The sequence below is a fragment of the Colossoma macropomum genome, unplaced genomic scaffold (assembly GCF_904425465.1).
Source record: "Colossoma macropomum unplaced genomic scaffold, Colossoma_macropomum, whole genome shotgun sequence".
NCBI lineage: Eukaryota > Metazoa > Chordata > Actinopteri > Characiformes > Serrasalmidae > Colossoma > Colossoma macropomum.
The window spans coordinates 34321910-34343093 of NW_023494800.1; the positions used below are offsets into that span (position 1 = coordinate 34321910).

Genomic DNA, 21184 nt, shown 5'->3' on the forward strand with positions numbered 1-21184 from the left:
GAAAGTGGAGTTCCTGACTGACTGACTCGCCGCAGTGGAGCGACGTTCTCATCTGTTTCTCGCGGCAAAGCGTTCCCCTTTTCACAACTCAAGAGAACGCTCCAGTTTCAGCTCTCGACTTATTAATGAGGCCTGTCTAACGGTTTAAAGGGGAACTCCACTCTTTTTTCGAAATTTCTGCATAATTAAATGGGTACAGTGTAAACAGAGTCGTTCAGAGTGGTTTGGTGTGAAACGCTCTGTTCTAAAGAAACTAGAGTCAGAATGGCTCACAGTGGTGGTGATAGGAACCAGACGTCCACCTCTAAAAGCTCCCTCACAGACTGTTATTATGTATGGTTATGACTTCGCTGCCTGATGTCTGAGACGTTTTTTGGTGGAAGTTTTGGCTCAGAATTTTTTTCATGTTAGTTCATGGCGGAGGGGTACATGCAGGGCGCTGCAAGGCAACATAGTTCCCGAAGAAAGTTTTCAGATTTATCAGCAGTTTATCATCATCGATGTTCCGTATTAAAAGCTCACATACGTGTGGGTTTGGGATAGGAAATAAAATGACTGTAGACAGTGTGACGTCCAGTTCCTATCACCACCAGTGTAATCACTTCCTCTAGAACAGATGTCGGCAACCCAAATGTGAAGAAGAGCCTTTTGTCCTTTTTCAACAAAAATCAAACCACTTTGGGAGCCACAACATGTCAGTTTTATTGAAGGAAGCTTTCACCATCTTGGCTGTAAAGATGTCTCAGTATGTGCTGATGTACTAGTATAGACTAAAAATGTAAATGGAAACACAGACTCACTTTGCTCTGCTTTAAGCTTTAGCTCAGCTATAGCTGCTTTTCTCACATCTCCAGCAGGAAACTTTTTCTCAAAAGTAGAACAGTTTCTTCTAAAATGTCGCTCAACTTTTTGCGAGGCTGAAGTCGCTTCTCATTCTCCAGCTTCTTGTTCCAATTTTCCCGTTCCACCTTAAATGTCTGAGGCGGTAGGGAATGTAACCGCTGCACCATTTAAGGTGGAACGGGAAAATTCGAACAAGAAACTGACTTCATCTTCATGACTTTTTAGTGTTTGACAGTTTCTCGTTGCAGATTAAACGTATCAGGAAACCAGCTGGAGTGACTATAAATACAAATAAGTCCATTCGTCTCCAAATTATCAATGTTCATCTTAAATTTCTCTCTTTGCTGTTGCGTTAGCTACTAGCTGGGTGAGACTGTTGTCTGCATTGCTATGGTGACCAGCAGTCTGCGCTGATCTTCAGGGTTAAAGGGTGAATTAGCAGTTCTACATTAACTCCAGAGTTTAAGACCATTTATTGTTAAACTGTGTTGAACCATCAGCAGAGCTTTATTTTACTGTAAAGGAGGATTATTTTATTTTTACCTACAAATCTAATTCTGCTGTGGAGCCACAACAGGACCGTGAAAGAGCCGCATGTTGCCGACCCCTGATATAGAACTTCACGTCAGAGCACTCTGAAAGATTTTGTTTCCGTCTCAACCACTGGATTATGCAGAAATTTTGAAATGTTGAAGATCAGGCTGGTATTAGTGTTGCACCGATACTGATACTGTATCGGTATTAGCGCCAATACTGCCACTTAGATGCAGTATCGGTATCAGTGATGGGAACACTGATACCGATTACCGACACCATGGACCAGTTTCTGATGCATGCATGTGTGCCAGCAGACAGAACTTAACACCCCGTCGGCATGTGGGGCGACAAAGAGCAGTAAAAACGCTCATGGCAGAATCTGTAACGGCAGTTTTTGGCGTTAAGAACACGCTAGCGGAGCTGCTTACCTGAACGGCTGAGCTGAAAGTTAAGATTTAATGTTATTGAGAGAGCGGAAGGAACTGCCAGACTCTTCAGCATAATGAGCCTTTAGCCTCAATTTAGCCTTTAGCATCGCAGCCCACTAGCTGGGCCTGTTCGTCCACTCAGCAGTGGGGTCTCGTGGTTCATCTATGTACTGTTCAGTTCTTTTTATAACTGTTTCACGCTGTTTCGTACATTTACTTAAGTTGTTAAACACGACTTTATTACAAATTATGTAATGTTAATATTGAATACATACGGTAAATAAACAAACACATTTTCATAAGCATCTAATACTATATTAGTTAGATAAATATTATCTAATTAATAAATGCCATCTAGCCAGGCTGGGTATGTTTTATTTGTGACACAGAGCATTGATTTCACCAAAACAAATATAAATAGTATTTAAAAATGTAATTTTTGCATGTAAAAATATCATGACTTATAGGTTTGATTAGATAGAGATAGTATTGGTATTCAGTATCGGCCGATACTGAAGGATCAGGTATCGTATCAGAAGGGAAGAAGTGGTATCGGTGCGTCTCTAGCTAATATCTAGAGGACTGTGTGGAAAATGAAACACGACATCGCAAAAGCAGCAAATCCTAATGACGCAAAGCTTGAAAGTACTTGTATGTGTGTTTGCACACGAGGCTGAACTAAGGGGTGGGGAATACAGTCATATTTTGTCGTTATGGTGATAATGTCACAGAAGGCTTTTCTGTGCACATTTGATTTGGGACACAGCCAGAGACTGCTCGTTCTACTTCGTGCCCTGATTTGATTTGTGTGGTCAACCGTGTGACTCACCGCTTTAGGCTTATTGCATCTTTAATCACTCAGAGGGTGAACGTGGTCTGGCTGTTGAGTTGACGGCCCCGGGGTGAAGTGGTGCAGGCAGGTTTAGAGTTAACGCACCGGGTGTGATTTCACACGCTCTGTGGGCCGGTCCAGTGTGTGAAATATCTGATCATGCGCCGAGCCTGCTGGGTCATGTCTTCAGCTCCTTTCTGCCTCTTCCTCAGTGCTGTTTTGGCTCAGGTTAGTTTTAAATCAGGCAGGCTGCCACGGAGCTGAAATGCTCCAACCAATTAACCTTCCTGACCCGGTTTACGGAAAGCTTCTCAGGGTCAAGGTCGTCTTAAAAGTGGAGCGGAGAGTGAACGTTTCATTCTCTTACGATTGTCTTCTTGCTACACATTCAGGAATCTCAGCTCAGATCTAGAGATGTAATACCAGGTGTTTTTATTGGGCTGAAATCAGCTGGACAGTAGTATTGGGCTGTGTGGACGAAGATATACACCAATCAGGCATAACATTATGAGCACCTCCTTGTTTCTACGCTCATTGTCCATTTTATCAGCTCCACTTACTATATAGGTGCACTTTGTAGTTCTACAGTTACAGACTGTAGTCCATCTGTTTCTCTGCATACTTTATTACCCTGTTCATCAGTGGTCAGGACCCCCATGGACCCTCACAGAGCAGCGCAGTAACAAAGACACAGCAGTGCTGCTGGAGTTTTTAAACACCTCAGTGTCACTGCTGGACTGAGAATAGTCCACCAACCAAAAATATCCAGCCAACAGCGTCCTGTGGGCAGCGTCCTGTGACCACTGATGAAGGACTAGAGGATGACCAACACAAACTGTGCAGCAGCAGATGAGCTATCGTCTCTAAATTCACATCTACAAGGTGGACTGACAAGGTAGGAGTGTCTAATAGAGTGGACAGTGAGTGGACACAGTGTTTAAAAACTCCAGCAGCACTGCTGTGTCTGATCCACTTGCACCAGCACAACACACACTAACACCACCACCATGTCAGTGTTACTGCAGTGCTGAGAATGATCCACCACCCAAATAGTACCTGCTCTGTGAGGGTCCATGGGGGTCCTGACCATTGAAGAACAGGGTAAAAGGGGGCTAACAAAGTATCAGAGAAACAGATGGACTACAGTCTGTAACTGTAGAACTACAAAGTGCACCTATATAGTAAGTGGAGCTGATAAAATGGACAATGAGCGTAGAAACAAGGAGGTGGTCAAAATGTTAAGCCTGATCTGTGTATATCGGAGTGTAATTAAGGGTAGTGATGGTTTGGTATATATCAGTACTGCGTATGGTGCTCCAGTACTCATCACAGGACAGCAGAGAAAAATATACAGATCAACAAAGCAGTGAAACACAGATGTTGTTTTAACAGTAAACTGTAAACACAAGGTTTTCTCATTTGCAAGTAAATATGCTGTAGATCAGGGGTGTCAAACTCAACCAGTAAAAGGGCCATATTAAAAAATCTCATCAAATCTGTGGGCCAGAGAAAAACAATGTTTTTATTTCATTTTTATTTAATGTGCTGTAACCCAAACTGGTGATATATAAATATTCAGAATATGCAAAAACTTCAACAATAAAATATAAGCACTTGTAGTGGACCTTGAAATATTGCTTGAATATTTAAAATATTCAAAATGTAAATGTCCTCAGAAGCTCAGTCTTTTAAACCTACCTATCTGATTGATCTAGACACCTGGAATCCTTTCTTTACTGCAAGTTCATTAAGACTTCAGCTCAGTTTCTGAGCTGCTGAGCTGATGTTAGGTGTTTATGTTGGTTGAACTGTAGCCGAAATGTATTTTGGTGACATGACTGGTGTGGAATTGTGTAGAATTGGGGTTGAGGCTGTTGTTGTTGGGGTAAGAGAGTTGGACCACATGGCGTTGCAATGCATGCTGGGGACTGTAGTGCAGCGCATTTTCAAACGGGCTAATATTAACAGAAAATTAAAACACTTACGCGGGCCGGATTGGATTGTGTGGAGGGCCTGGTTTGGGCCTTGTGTTTGGCACACAGGCGTATAACAGCAGTAAAGTATATCACAGTATTTAAAAATGATGCAAGCATTTCAAAACGAAGGCAGTTTAAAAAATAACAATGTCAAATTTCTGTTCCACGTCTGAACAGCTGAACAGGTTCCTCCCATTTATGTGTTAGAGGGTCACCGAGTGTTTGTGTGGGAGCTCACTGATGGGTGGCGCCGATAGAAAGAGAGGGAAAAATCAGAGCCAAGAAAAACTAAACTGACCCGTTCGATTTTGGCTCTGAGTGACGCCGGTCACTCAGCTTTGCACCCTCAGATAAGCACACGTCATTTTAGCGTTTAGTCATTTGTCAGTCAGTTAACTGCTCTCGTAAGAAAGATGATCGTTTAAGGGTTCTTTAGTGAAGAAAATGGTTCTTTATACAACTATGAACACTCGAAGAACCCTATGCACGATTAAAGTGTTCTTTGCCTCATGAAAGGGTTCTTCAGACTGATGGAGAATGTGCTGTATATGGTTCTATATAGAAACTTTTTGAAAATGGTTCTATAAAGCACCCAAAAAGGTTCTTCTATTTATATTTTATATTTATGATGTCTAGCTTGTAATGATAGAAGAACCCTTTTTGGTCCTATATAGTACCCTTTTTTAAAAGCTTCTATGCAGAACACTGTATCACGTTCATGCACGTTTTCCATCAATCTGAAGAACCCTTTCTGGGTGCAAAGAACTTTATCACGCAAAGGGTTCTTTAAATGTTCATGGTTCTATAAAGAACCATTTTTTAAACTAAGGGACCCTTGACGAACCCTCTTTGTTAAGAGTGGATCCAAGCCTGTGCCTCTGTTGTTTGGCGTGTTTACCGCTAAGTAAACCATCGCTAGCTTAGCCAAATTGCTTCAGTCCCAAACTCCACGGAACCGGTTCTGTTTTGCCTTTCAGGCACTCAACTTCACTCCCTCAGACATTAGGCTTGAAACATACTTCACGCAGTGACGCAAATGCAGGCGTTTTGAGCTACGCAGGCGGGGTTTCAAATGTAGTTGCGTTTAAAAATGTCACTACGCATTTCATAATGCAACGCAAGCGAGCTACAATCTGAGCGTTACAGCAGGGGGCGCTATAACGACAGCCAAGCCTGTCCAAGCGGTCCCGTACCTCCAGCGTGTTTTCTCTGAACGTAAAAATATGATATTATCTCATTTCCATTCCAACAGACGAGGTAAAGCAGCTCACTCTCCTCTACTGTCCACGTTCAGCTGTTGAGGCTGTTGGAATAACAGTAGATCCCTCTCTGGTTTGTACTCTAGCGCCCCCTTCAGTATTGAGTGTTTTAACCGCCACAGCAACGTAAGATCGCTCGGTGAGTTTGTACAGAAGGACCGAGCGTTTGCAGTGCGTTGGCCGAGCGGTCAGTTGCGTTCACGTCCTTGTGTCGAGTATGTTTATAACCTTTTTAGTTTTATCATCTACACTTGTGTCAGCATAGAGGCGGTCAGTCAGACTCAAACCTGTTCTGTGTTGTGTGGTCATTTTTGAAATAACGCAGGACAAAACAGCAAAAACACACAAATGGTTTCCCATCACTTACGACACTGTAGCCTGTCCCACCCAGTAGTACTGTGTACTGCGGTAATATTTTACGGTTTGAATGTATTAATAAAGGAGATTCCACTTAGCCCTAAACTGGTATCGCGGCTGCTGCTTGATGGGATATTGAAGGGGAAGAAATGAATCTGGAGCTACATTCAGGGCATTACGACCGTATGTTACTGTAATCAGGGAGTAGGTAGTAGCAGTGTGAGGTAATTGGACGCAAGCCCAACGAGTGCACCCCAGCACTGGGCTTGAACCCTGATCTCCTGCGAGAATGACAGTCCGGTTAAATATCCTGTTGCATAACAGGTGCACGGCTTGAGAACTATTTAAGCTACTATCCTGTGGGAAAAAGCACTAAACATGATTGACGTCCAGGGTTGCGTTAAGTGTATAAGTCAGTAATGGCCACTGTCACAACAAATCTGCATCACCATAAGAAATTGCATATATCTATAAAATAATATATAAAAGCTGTTAACTTTTAATTTTCTTTTTATTTTGTGCAGTGCTAAATGGTGCTTTTGTGATGGCCCACTGAGAACTTGTAGAGGCATGTTGGTCACCTCATGCTAAAAGAGCTGATCTGGGATTGTTGTGCACATTGTTGTCAGTACACTTAACACTGTGAGCCTCATGGATACGGTCTGTATGGATTGGACAGTGAACGATGTGTTTTGGAGCTTTAACTGTGTTTACACACCACATCAAACCCTTCTATTAAACAAAAGCTACAGAAAATTATATTTTCCATTATAAGGGCCCTTTAAGCGCTAAGCATATGAATCTGGGTCCAAGCTCGAGGCCCTGGGCTGTGTCCAGCAGTGAAGTGAATGTCAGTAGGCCAAGTGTGATTTCCCACACTCTGTGATCCAGTTTGATTGCTCTGGTCTAGCCTGTCTCGGCCCGGGAGGCTTCAAAATCGGCTTGTCGTGTCTGCACCCGTCCCCCACTGGAAGCCATTAGGTTATGAAACGCACCTTTTAGTCCGGGAGGCAGAGCGGAGGGGGAGGCGCTCAGGGTGGTTTCCTTTCTGCGCCTCTGCGCTCGAACACACATGGTCAGGGCTGTTTGCGTTGGTTTGGGCTGTTATTTGTTTATGTATTTACATGTTTTCCTTACCGGAACAATGAACGCTTCATTATGTAGCCTGGAGCTGTGTTTTGTGTGCTGTCTGTGAAGCTGTTGGGCTTTAAATGGGCAGTTTTGGCCTGTGGTGACAGGGCGCTAGGCTTGTTTTGCTAGGCGTGTTTGGGTTCGTTGCGGGTTGCGTTGGGTTTGTTGGGTAATTCTTCGCGGCCGTGCTGTGACGTAACACGCACAGAGGGTGGACGGGTGGTTCCGGAATCAGGGATTGGCACGTTTACACGTGTGCATGTGGGATTTAGCAATGCTTGTGTCATGTATTCGACCACACGGACATGTGGCAATGTGTTATTACGCATCAGTTGGCAAGCGCAGGCGAGACCGAGTGCCTCTGAAGGGCTTGTTCTAATTATAGCCCCACACAATGTGCTCCAACATCGTTATTTGTAGTGTCCAGTCAGGCTCTTAGCGTCATTATGAATAATGCGGTCGTGCTGTAACAGTGAAAATGATTACAGTGTATCAGGTCTGAGATCAGCCGGCGGTCTTGGTCTGGACAGCCTCCGGAGTTTTAATGCTTTGCTTCGTTTGAACCCCCAGTGACCTCACCCTGTTCTCTGCAGACACGGCCTTCCCGTCACGACCGGCGGCAGATATCTCCAGCGTCCGGCTCGTCTCATCTGCACGCCGGCTCTCTGAAGATGGGCGTCGGAAGCTCCTTCCTGAGTACGTCGTTATCCAATTACAGATGTAGGGAGGATAAGCTGGTGGGCCCGCGGTGAGCGGGTGGGGTCTTCCTCCTCTACGGTCACACTAGATGATTGAATTTTCACGTCTCGACACGCAGCGCAGTTCAGGTTTCATTATGTGGCCAAAGTGGGACAAATTACGATGAAAAAATCTGTTGTTTCGGTGGAGCAGCTTAGAGGTGACTGTGGAATCGTTCCAGCTGCTAGCTAGCTCCCCAACAATATGCAATAAAAGAGCAGTTAAGTACAGTTATATCATCCAGATACAGTAAAAAGACTGCTTTGTTGACTGTCTGTGTGAACATAAGTGAACACACCCTCTACAGAGAACACACTACTGCACATTATAATGCCCAGTTACTGTATATTTGCTAAATTTAATATAAAATATAAAATGTGACCTGTGGAAAAAGCTTTGTTTTATGAGAAACGTGCCATATTTAACACTGACGTGGTGGTGGTGTGTTAGTGTGTGTTGTGCTGGTACGAGTGGATCAGACACAGCAGTGTTGCTGGAGTTCTTAAACACCTCAGTGTCACTGCTGGACTGAGAATAGTCCACCAACCAAAAATATCCAGCCAACAGCATCCTGTGGGCAGCGTCCTGTGACCACTGATGAAGGACTAGAGGATGACCAACACCTCTGACTTTACATCTACAAGGTGGACCGACAAGATAGCAGTGTCTAATAGAGTGGACAGTGAGTGGACACAGTGTTTAAAAACTCCAGCAGCACTGCTGTGTCTGATCCACTTGTACCAGCACAACACACACTAACACACCACCACCACGTCAGTGTTACTGCAGTGCTGAGAATGATCCACCACCCAAATAGTACCTGCTCTGTGAGGGTCCATGGGGGTCCTGACCACTGAAGAACAGGGTAAAAGGGGACTAACAAAGTATCAGAGAAACAGATGGACTACAGTCTGTAACTGTAGAACTACAAAGTGCTCCTATATAGTAAGTGGAGCTGATAAAATGGACAATGAGTGAAGAAACAAGGAGGTGGTCAAAATGTTATGCCTGATATGTGTGTGTGTGTGTGTGTGTGTGTGTGTGTGTGTATAGATATATGGATAGTTAGATAGTTATGTATAAGCCTATATCAATATTGTTGGTAACACTAAAAATCAAAAACAGTGTTAAATGTTGTTTCACGTCTGAGTTTCTACAAGGCTGAAGTCGGCGTCTCACTCGGCAGCTTTTTGTTTGAATTTCCCGTTCCACCTTAAATGGAAGGGCGGTTCCGTTCTGGCATCTGTAAAGGTGCCCAATGTGGTAACTTCTGCATCATTTAAGGTGGTATAGGAATTCTGAATAAGAAGCAAGCTTTAGCTTTCTAAATTCATTTGTCTCATATGTGCGTCCCGTACACTCGCGCCTCAGAGCGTCAGACTCTGCCGGAATTTGGAAGTATTACAATAATACACACTTCAGTACTAGTTGCTCTGTGACCTGTTGCTGGAAAAGGCTGGGAGACCGGGATATCATCTAATGCAGCTGACCAAGTCAAAAGGCTCCTCAGCCAGGCCTTTAGTGTCCATGTTAGGCAAGGGCTAACACTAAACATCCGGTCTACTGTCGTAAACACAAACTGGACTATTTCAGGTATAGTGGACTAGACTGCAGGAGAGGATTGAGGGTCTGCTGTGTTTTGACTGCACCCTGATTCGGCCACTCAGCTAAACGGGTCCACATTAGTGGTGTTTGCACTGTTTTTATGATGCATTATATGCACTTATTTGTGGTCGTACCTGAGGAGGAATTTTAACTGGTGTAATGTGATGCTACACCAACGCTGCCTCTGTTTTACATCTTCTGTGCTGCTGTTTGATGGGCTTCCCTTTTACAGATCCAAGCGTCTGTGCTAAAAGCCGTCGTGCTCTTGATGTCGTTTTTCAGAGTTTGCACACAAAGTCATCCAGAGTGGTTTGGTTGTGAAATGGCTCATCATAGAGAAACTAGTTTGTCTACAACATTATGAACCTGAGAGTGACGAGACGAGCTCCATCAGACCGTGGTCAGAATTACAGCTCGCCTACCAAATTGGCAGACTATTGTTAATCAAACCGTGATGGGTTGATGAATCACTTCGTAATTATGCCGATAGTCAAAGGGGAGTTCCACCAGTTTTTCATAATGTCTGCATAGTTTGATCGATGACATGTAAACAGAGTGATTCAGAGTGGTTTGGTGTGAAATGGCTCAGATGTCTTCACAGTGGTGGGTGATAGGAACCAGGGGTCGCCATGACTACAACACAGATATAGACATTTATTTACTGTCCAAAACCACCAGTGAACCTACACGAGTCCTCTAGGTCTGTATTGTACATCACCGTGTCCTGTATGTCGCTCTCCATCATGAATAAACTTTTAAAAATAAATTTTTAGGCCAAAATCTTATCTAAAAAGTTCCATAAAGTACCATAAAACAGTGTCTCAGTCATCAGGCAGTGAATTCATAACCTTTTACTGTAGTAACTTCCTGTGAGGGAGCTTTTAGAGGTGGATGTCTGGTTCCTATCACCACCACTGTGAACAGTCCTGACTCTAAGTTTCTCTAAAACAGAGCATTTCACACCAAACCACTCTGAACGACTCTGTTTACACCTTAATTATTCAAATGTGATGCATATATTCTTAAGACGCTGATGTTTTGTGATGTTTGTCAGAATTTAGTGACTATTTGTTTATTATCAAGAGATGTGAGAAACTTTATTTGTCTAAATATGGTAAACGGACTTCATCATATTCCTCATAACTTTCATATTTCATAAGCTACATTCAAAAGGTGGGGGTCGTATGAGAGCTGAAACTGTCTTCTTTCCAGTCATATAGATGGGTGATGTAATTTTATACCCTTATAATAAAAGAAGCTGAACTCACAATTTTTTTTCTCTACTGAAAGTCGACACATTTTTCCACAAATCTGGGCTATAAACTATAAACAGATGGCGTCTCTTCAGTGATCTGCTCTGTAAACATTACTTTTATAAAATAATACAAAGAGCGTCTAAGATTTTTGGCTTTCAGCAGTAAATTGTACGCATATAGCAATATGTGTGATCATGTGTGAACATTCTCTGTTCATTTGAGGGGAGCTTTTAAAAATAAATAAACAAAAAAAATAAAAATCGACAAATTTCATGCAGTTACTGAATAATTTGCCTCACGATCTGGTCATGTAAATTCAGATGGAAAAACCGAAATATACCCTGGTGAATAAGAGGTTAAATAAAATATTGTATGCGTAACTGTCAGATTTAAAGTTCTGAGTTATATGATTGAGACAGGACAGTAACGTTACACATCGGCCTGATTTCAGCCACAGAGAACAACGAGGCTGAAGTTTCTTGTTTGAGTTTTCTTGTTCCACCTTAAACGGCACATCAGTTACATTCTGGCACCTCGGATGTTGTAATAATACCTGCCGCACTATTTAAGTTGGAATGGGAAAATTCCAACTAGAAGCTGCTATATAAGAAGCTGACTTCAGCTTCATCAGAGAGCACAAGTAAACACTTCTTCGAGTATTTCCATACTTAAGAAACTGATATGAGAATATGGTAGCGTTTTAACCGACATGTCAATTTACATGCAATTAATTGAACCTGAGGTAATTTTTATGACTTGTTTTGCAGAAAGTAAAAGGCGCTGGAATCTTTACTGACGCCGGAGCGTGCAGGCTGTAAAAATGACTGACATTTGGACAGGACTAAAGTTACAGAAAAATGCTGGTAATAATTGCACTGCCCACCTCCTCATGTGCACCAATCCAGTCCAAACAGGGTCTTTAGAAAGCAATATTGACAGGTTTATCTATATTTATCTATCCGTTCCACTTTGTTTTTACTGTTTTTACAACGAAAATACTTCGGATGTGCTTTGGTTGCTAAGAATAGTTCTTATTAAACGTTGAAGGGGTCGTTTAAATGATGTGACCGGATTGGCTGTGTGCAGTGTGAGTGGACTGAAGGCTGACCAATCACAGCCTTGGTTCCTTCAGTGTGGAATCTTGTTGGCTCCCTCCAGATTCGCCTCACTAGTGTATGAATGAAGGCCTGGCATGTGGGCTTGTGTTGGGCGGACGTGGAGCAGGAAGCAGAGGAGACTGTGTGTGTGTGTGTGTGTGTGTGTGTGTGTGTGTGTGTGTGTGTGTATTTGTAGGGGAGTATAATCTGTGGTCTGTTTGCACAGTGGGCAGCAGCAGTGACCACTCACTAGCCCGGCCTGGACTGAGCGAGATGAAGAAGTGCATTGAGAGAATTCTCTCTCTCTCTCTCTCTCTCTCTCTCTCTCTCTCTCTCTCTCCTTCTTCTTCTTCTTCTTCTTCTTCTTCTTCTTCTTCTTCTTCTTCTTCTTCTTCTTCTTCCTTCTTTCTTTCTTTCTTTCTTTCTTTCTTTCTTTCAGGACACACACTTGGGTATTATAAAATCTGAATGGTGCAGATACACAGTTGCCCATTATAACAGCCTATCTGGTGCCCTCAGCTTACTGAAGAGCTGCCCTCAGGGGAAGACCCTCACTCACTCAATACTTCTTTTCTCCCGAATGTAGACATCCAATTCCACCCTCTAGTTATGACCCCCCCCAATCACACGATACCACCAGCGCTAGGAGGGCGAAGGCAAACACAGGCTTCCTCAGAGTCCTCATCTTTTCGAACTTCCGCTAACGCAACGTCATTGGGCAGCCGAATGTGCTTGGAGGAAAGCGCCAACCGCCAGTACTGTTACGTCAGCTGACAGACACCTGCGCTGACTAGCATCGCACTAGGTGTTGGGGGGAGATGAGGGGCCATCCTGCCCACCCAGAGAGCGAGGACTCTTGGATGGCTGTAGCATCACCAGGGGTCAAACTCACGATCTCCTGATGACAGAGACAAGATACAGTACTGTGTAGACAAGACCAACTTTAGTTTGTTTACTTTTGAGTCAAAACAACATGCAAATTAAAAATGAAACATGAAAATTAGAGGTGCTTAACAAATACCTTTGCTATAAATATCTAAAGCTTTCTTTTTTGAAAAGAAGAACAGCTGTTTTTCTTTTCAAAAAAATCTGCAGGGATGTTTTTCCACACCTCCAAAGTTCAGTCTTAGAAGCTGCTTGGATTTTCTGCTTCTCACAGTCCAGGTAACCTCAGTTACAAATATAGACTCAGTCCTTGAAACTTTACTGCACATCTCAGTTGTCCAGTTTCGACGTTCTAGTGCAAGTTTCCTTCTTCTTTTTCTCAGTGAGCGCTTCCTGACAGCTGCACATCTTTTCAGACTCTTAGCAGTTACACAACCTGAGGAAATGCTGGCTAACCAAAACTGTCATTATAATTTTATAGCACATATAAACAAATGCTGCAGCTATTCCACATTCTATTCTGTGTACAGTGCGCTTTTGTTTTATATCACTGACTCTGTCTACAGAATAAACAATACAAAACAGAAGCATCTCAGGCGCTGCAATAATACAGCAACGTTTTATTTCACATTTTTATTCTTTCCAGTCATCGTAAATGCTATAACGCTATAAATTTTGTTCAGTAGGAGGAGCAGCTCACTCAGACTCTGCATTCGAGCACACTCACTGGCTCAGGAGCTGCTGAATGCTGTCGTTTTTTGCTCCCTACCGAAACATCTGCAGAAATATTAATGATATGTTAGTGAGGTGCTGGTAGGCTGGCGCTTGATTTCACGCGCTGAAATTAATTCATCATTACCGCATCATGTTTCCACATCATGCAAAAGGTTCACGAATCAAATGCGGAGTAGTTTGTACGTCGTTAATGACTCAACTTAAATGAATAAGGGCCGATGTTCCCCTTTTCCCACCTGTTCATACTTGTCCACTTATGATTGGATCCCCGGAATGCATGTTAAGCAGGGGTTACACTACACGACTTTTACCCTGATTTTAGCCCCGATTCTCAGTCTGGCTGAGTCTGAGCTGATCAGCTCTAGTCTGTAGATTTATGGGCCAGTCGGAGTCGACAGTTGGAGAGAGAGTCGAGTCGTGTGTGAGGTGCGCAGACTCAGATTTACAGCTTCCCGATCACATTTCAAACCAGTCAGAGTTTATCAAACATGTCTGATTTTTTGGACCCGACTCGAGCGAAATCTAGCGTAAACTGATCAGCGACTCAATCTGAACAGATTCCTGCAACAACCAATGAAAACTGAGAACACAAAAGAAGAAAATGCAGCAAGTAAATGAAGAAAAATGGTGAAAAGTCGTGTGGAGCGAAGCTTTTCAGTGAGCTGAGTTTAAGTCAGAATCGAGTTTATGTGCATTTCAAACTTTTAAAAATACCAACTGATCACATTTTTAAATCCATGACTGACACTTAAACATGTTTACCTACTGCTTCTTTACTGTATCAGCGCAAACGGCAGAGGAAACAGCAGCGAGGCACTTCACGTTTGTTTATTTGCGTCTCCTAGTAATGGGAGAATGAGTGAGTTCATTGAGCTCCGTTTGGTCCAGCAGCAGCTGAAAGTTGAGTAGTGTGTGATCCTCAATATTTCAGTCGCCCCATAAAAGCTGCAAAACCCAGTTGTATAGTGTGAGATGACCAGTCTTTTTATAATCTGTTCAGGCTTTAAAAGTCGCGTAGTGACCCCTAAGCTTTAATGCCAGGTGTGAACTAACAGAGAAAAATAAAAATATTTTTTTGTGTGTCTGATGTCTTTTGCTCTGTGTCATATTGAATCATGATGCTCCGTATCATGAACTCGCCGCCCCCAGTTCCACCACATGTGAGCGGTGAAGGAGCCCTCCTCATGACTCCACGGCTGTTAGACTCACTGGAAAAAAGTGACTCACTTGTGTTCAGCAGAATCAGTCCCAGCGTTGCTATCTGCACAGGCCACGCGGTCGCCAAGACACTGAGGCTGGTTCCTCTGGGACGGTTGGTTTCTACCAGCCCTGATCTCAGGTCAGCGTTTTTTAAAGAACGTGTGTTTCGTGTGGGGGTCAGTTCTGCTGGGGCGCCTCATCAGCAGAGCTGTTTCCAGAAGGATCCGCCGCGAACAATGCACCTGTTGAAGGCCAGGCAGGTTCATGATTGAGTCTGAATAGTTGTTGTATTGTGCATTGTGTCTTGCGGGAGAGGAACTAGAGAGGAACGTGGCCAGTCCTGTGACTGCGAGCTGATTTTACCCTGATTAGGTTTTGGCTCCAGGCGAGGAGAGAAGGATGTGCGGTGTGTGGTGGTGTGTGAGAGAGAAAACACTGTGTGTCTGTGTGTGTGAATGTGTTATGTGTTTTGAAAGCCACGCTCTTCTGGGATGTGTTAAGGCGTCGTTTCTCATCAGGGCTGCTGATCGCCGCTGAAGACAGTGACGATTTCTGATCTGCTGGTTTGATAGCAGCCAGTATACGATACACTGCCAAATCGTGGTGTCGTTCCATGAAATTTCATTTCGGTAAAAAGATTTGTGGGTATTTCTTAGCTGGCTGTTTAATTTCCTGTGTTCTGTAGGCTGCAAAGGGCAGTCGCTGCTAAAGCCTTGCTGTTGGCCAACCTGAATTTGTGCACAATATACCAAAAGGTCTCTATTCATTCACGTGAATCACAGGTGGTTCAATGAGAGAGTCCCTCGTCTACCCCAAACACAGCACAGCAGCAGTTCAAGCTCATTATTCAACCCACAGATATAGCATTTCATTTTTATGGGCCAACTAGAGCGAACAGGTCTCTTTCGCGAGTGGTGAGGTTCGAAAAGTGGAAAAGGCCAACATGGGTGAATTATCTGTGTTAGCAACCAAGACGGTCAGTTTTCATTTAGTTTTTATTCAGAATCAGTGTAGAACATATTGATTTCTGTGGACTGTCAGAACTACGATTACAGCTTCAGGACCCTCTACGAATTGCATTGCAAGTGGCAATCATCGGGGTCCAAGCACTGTGCACATAACAGAGTCGGGACAACACAAATGATGGGCAGGTTCTTTTTAGAAAGTCCTCTATTTATGATTGACTTGGGGTTTCAAAACGTCTGCCAAAATTTGTACACATTGTCCTTTTGACTTTGGTACGGTAAGTTAAACGTGTACCGTTTTTTTTGGGATATGCATTATATTTGTATATATTTTTTGAACTCAACAAACTAAATAATTCCACACCAGTGACCCTTGTATTTTAGTTTTAGGATACGCAAAAATTTTCAAGTTAACATCACTACAATCTTCTCCTAGGAATGATGCCGCCAGATACCACTACAGGGGACTGGTTTCTGAACTTGTTTTTCACTGCTCATGAGTTTTCATGTCTGATTTTCATGCTACAACACAAACAATTGAGTAACATTTGATACTCTCAGTTCTTAATTTAAATAGGCTGCATTAATAACACTGCGTTGATGCTTTACCTAGGCCTATAACATAATTTTGGTGTCAAGCATTGTGATACTGCACAAAACTTATATTGCTCTAAAAAATTCTACTGTCTTTGAAAGAGATTATAACTCAAGTCGCATCCGTAAACCCTTTTTTTTTTTTAAACATTTCTTTAATTTTATCGTAGAGTGTGGAGACCCACTGGCAATGAAAGCTCAGGAAACGTCCATTAACCCGCTGCGGTGCTAATGTCTGTTTACTGTATATTAACGTTGCTGTGCTTTGTTTAAAGGGAGGAACCATTTTATTTACTTTGTCAGTTCACTGGTACCTGCAGCCTTCTGTCATGGTTCATAGCTCTGTCTGGACACAAAAACAGAAACACTTGGTCATATAAATTCCTTCCATTTGCATTATTTACTTGGCAAATGTGTATTTTTTGGCCTTTCTGTTTCTGCTACTTTTATTCCATATGCCAAAATGTCCTTATAAATGTGTCAGTGAGACCGTAGCTAGTGTTGGAGGGGGTTCTAGACCAGTACCTAGTTTATTTTCTACAGTCCACACCAGATTTTGTTAATTTGGTGTGGTTGGTTTCACACTGCAACGACTAAAGTGCAGCAAATCACACATGTGTGTTTATTGGTCAGAAATGTTGCAGAGAAACAAGTACTTTCACATTTATCACCATTTGATCTAAAACACTCCAACTTTGCATGAAAACAGAGACATTTAATGTCTATTTGTACCACAGTCAAAGCAATAGTAATAAAACTTACTTGGTTTCTGCTTCTTTATGATTGGTTTGTCAGTTTAAATAGAACCAATCAGGTTGCCGATGCACTACATTTTGTGATCCATATGCCAAAATCAGATTACGTTCCCGCCAGCGGTGAACTCAGGGTTCACTCGGAAGCGGACCATGATTTTTGCCAGACCACGGTTCAGTTGTGTGTTGTGGGCAAGAGTACAGGTGGAGTGTTCACACCTGTCAAAACAAACCGGATCAAAGAAAAAGTTTGGCTGCTCCACATAAAGTAGGTGTGAAAGTGCCCTTAGTTTGGGGTCCTGAACCAGCCTTGGAAGGTCATTTCCAGAGCATTTTTTGAGCCACATCTTGGACTACTTTAGCCCATCAGTGGGAATTCTGCATTAGGAAATCCGCTTTACGCTCGGCTTAATCTGCACTCAGGAAATCAAGAAGTCAGACCTGAGTGCTTGTGTGTTTGGCATTATTTGTTTGTTATCTTGTCCTTGTCAGATTCAGTCTTCAGATGATTTCATATTGCTGTAATGCCACAATTCAGTCTTAAAACACAGCCATAGAATCATATCGTGGCTCAAGTATGGTAATAATAAAGTGTAATGGGTCCTTTAGTGTGGTTAAAGTGGAATAACTCAATTGTTGAGAGGTAAACAAAGTCATTCAGAGTAGTCCAATGTGAAATGTTTGTAGAGAAACTTGCCTTGTCAGCCTACCATAATGGCGGACTATTTTAAGTCAAATCGTGATTGGTTGATTCCTCTGTCACTTCGTAATTATGCTGATTGTCACAGGGGACTTCCACCAGTTTTTCGCGATGTAAACACAGTCATTCAGAGTGGTTTGGTGTTAAATCGTTCATTGTAGAGAAAGTTGCAGACTCAAGATTTCTTTACAGTGGTGGTGATAGGAACCAGGGGTCGCCATGACTACAACACAAATATAGACATTTTATTTACTATCCAAAACCACCAGTGAAAATAAGTTGTCTTTGAGGACTGTTTTGCCAGCATGTACATGAATGAACTTTACAGAATATGCTTTAAGGCCAGAACCTCAAAAGTATTGTAAAGCAATTTCTCTGGATCCTGACTAACAATTCTCACTTTGTTTACATCGTAGGCTTTGTTCACTCAGCAGGTAAAAGTGGCCGAAATCCAATCTTCCTCATATGTGACTCAGATGTGAGTCTGTGTGTCAGTGTGAACAGATAAATACACTGAATCTGACATTTTCAATTCTGATTTGAGACGCTTTCAAATGTGGTACTGAAATCCGATACGTATCCGATCTACGGCAATGCGACTCAGTCTGAACTGCCAGATCAGAATTCATGTGACTTTTACGTCAATCCAACTCGACATTTGTCATAATTCTGTGCTGCTGAGACTCAAACATTTAGGCTGATGTTTCTGTACAAAAATTAGAAGAGACTCATCCAAAATCCTCCGTGTTTGAAGAGATTTCTAATGAAATGTCCGAACGCGGCCGCAGGAGAACGAGGCTGGAGCATCAAAGAACAGTTAAAAAGTCTGAAAGCAGAGTTTAAAGAATCCGAGGACACGAACCAAAGAAGTGACCGCGCCCTTTTTACGGCTCGAACACATTCTGGGTGATGAGCCCAGCTGTCAGTCAGTGAAGCTTCATGATGGCGCTCCGGGAGCGACTGGCGTTCGTTGGTGGTCGTGATTGTTTACCTCTGGCCACGATATGATTCTATGGCTGTGTTTTAAGACTGAATTGTGGCATTACAGCAATGTGAAGCAGCATGGTGCTCTGTTCTTTTGTGCATGTGGGTCAGTTTAAGAGCTGATCTGTTCAGACTGATGTCGCATACAGATCACATTTAAAAGATAACGTGAACAGACAAACAAAAAAATCTGATTTGGCAAGAAGATTTGGGCCACTTTTACCTGCTGTGTGAACGTAGCCATAATAATTTTGAGAAATTGGTGGAATAGCCCTTCGAAGATGAGCCTGAACACTTATGAGACTAGAGTGTTTGTGCTTGACGGACCGCGTGATTCCCTATGATCGAGCACAACTCAGCAGTCGGGTGGTCCGGGAACGTGAGGATCTGTTGCCATGTGTGTTTCCAAGGTGACTGATAAATTTAGGCCTTCTTGGTAAGAAGTTTAAGGTTGAGATTTTCTTTCTGTATCTCTCTCTCTCTCTCTCTCTCTCTCTCTCTCTCTCTCTCTCTCTCTCTCTCTCACACCTTATCTGGAAGCTGGAGTTTCTCATAACAGGAACTGTTTGAGCAAGACATCAACGCTTCTGCTTCTGCAGTAGTGCGTTGTCATGTTGAAGTGGAGCTCTGTCCTCTGTTCGCCTCACGAAGTGCCTCCTTAATGACATTTGTGTGCAAGTGACTCTCGCTCCGTCGCTCGGTCAGTGCGCTCAGCTGGGTCGGCCTGCATGAGGCATGGGGTTTTTGTGCAGTGGCGACCATGACTGAGCAGAAATCAGTGGTAGCTCCTACCACTCTGCGTCTGAGGACTTCAGCTAAGGTTGGGCAATATGACTTATAAATTATGACACACTAAGCTTTTCTGAGCCTGTTGTTGATGTTGTCTGTACTGAACTGTAGACGTAGGCCGCTATGCAGTGTTTTGGTGTGCTGCGATGTTAAACACGGACATTTTTTCAGTTAGTCAAACAAGCTGCAGCCTCACCTGAGATTTTTCAGAGATCCAGAGCAGCTCTGCTTTCACAACCTCCCACTGCGCTCTCACACTCTGATCACGTGATGCGGTTCCTTCTCTGAGTGCAGAGTGTAAACAGTAACGTCAGCCGCGGCACAGCAGAAGGAGGAGCAGACAGAACCTTTCCTCCCTCAAAAAGGTGAAAACTCGTGGCTCAGCCAGCATGGAGGAGGAAAAAAATGCTCACAGGTATCTCACAAACGTGACAAAAGCGAACTTAACCTTACTTAAAAACCCAGTTTTGGTTAACAAGCAGCTTGGCAGAGTGCTAATAGGCCCACCAGCATCATTTAGTAAATGATTCACTGTGGAACTGTAACATGCAAAGTAAAACAAACGTTCCTTAAATTTAAGTAAAACTCTTGGTCTAGAGTCTGTGTTCAGAGTCAATATGCCATGTAGTATTGAACCTTTGGTGGGGTGGGGGAGGGTAGCTTGATGCTAACACCTGTATGGAGACACCTAGGGGCAATTTAGCATCTCCGGTTGGCCTGACGTCATGTCTTTGGACTGTAGGAGGAACCCAGAGACATAGGGAGAACATACAAACTCCACATAGAAAGGATTCTGGTTGCCCAGCCGGGGAATCAAACCCAGCCCCTTCTTGCTGTGAGGCGACAGTGCTGTTGTAATGACTGATGCGGTGTGTGTGAAGATAATGATGCAGTATATATGTCATTTTTGTGTTGGTACAGTGTCAGTATGGGTACTAGTACTGTGTTCCATGCTGAAGTTTATTTTGGAGCAGCTTCACAGCTGTTGGTACAGGTCTCAGTGTTGTATGGGGGGGTGGGGGGCGGGGGGGTTCTTATCTCCACTCCTGGCTGCTAATAGTCCTATCCTAGGGTTTCAGTCATGTGATTTTTGTGATGTCATGTGGCTGCCATTTAGGGACTGAATTTCTGGCTTCGCTGCTCCACATGAACGTAACTAGAGGTGAAAGATGGCTAAAATTACTCTCCTGACTTTGGAAGAGAAAAACGTTCCTCGACAAAGTCGATAAAACAGGCTGTGATCCTCATACAGTTTCCCCTGAACTCCTGGTCCCACTTAAACTGGCAGAAAGATACCAAATTAGTGTTTTCCTGATATATTGATCTCATACTCAGCCCCTCCCCCTATTCTGAAGAGTCAAAAGCACAGAAGCCCACCGGCTCTTCACGTCAGGGTGGGTAAAGGATCCCATGGTGTTCATAAAGAGGAGATAAACTCTGATCATAGAGGGTAACGACATCAGCTAATTAACACAGATGTGATAAATGCTGGCCTTTAGATAACTTTAGCTGATGTTAACA

The 21184-nt window shown here is 43.2% G+C and overlaps 1 protein-coding gene across 6 annotated transcripts in view; it reads left to right on the forward strand.

The window, feature by feature from the left end:
• ptpra (protein tyrosine phosphatase receptor type A) overlaps positions 1-21184 on the forward strand; it is a 62271-nt gene that overhangs the window by 2414 nt on the left and 38673 nt on the right. The window contains exon 1 of one of the 6 annotated variants that reach the window (XM_036587766.1): positions 7288-7307. The exons of 2 other annotated variants lie outside the window; for them this stretch is intronic. The gene's annotated coding sequence lies outside the window, so the exon portion shown is untranslated. Of the gene's footprint in view, positions 1-7287; positions 7308-11804; positions 11826-19463; positions 19695-20059; positions 20079-21184 lie in introns of those variants that run through there. 3 more of the 6 variants (XM_036587767.1, XM_036587765.1, XM_036587764.1) reach the window with 3 other exon arrangements.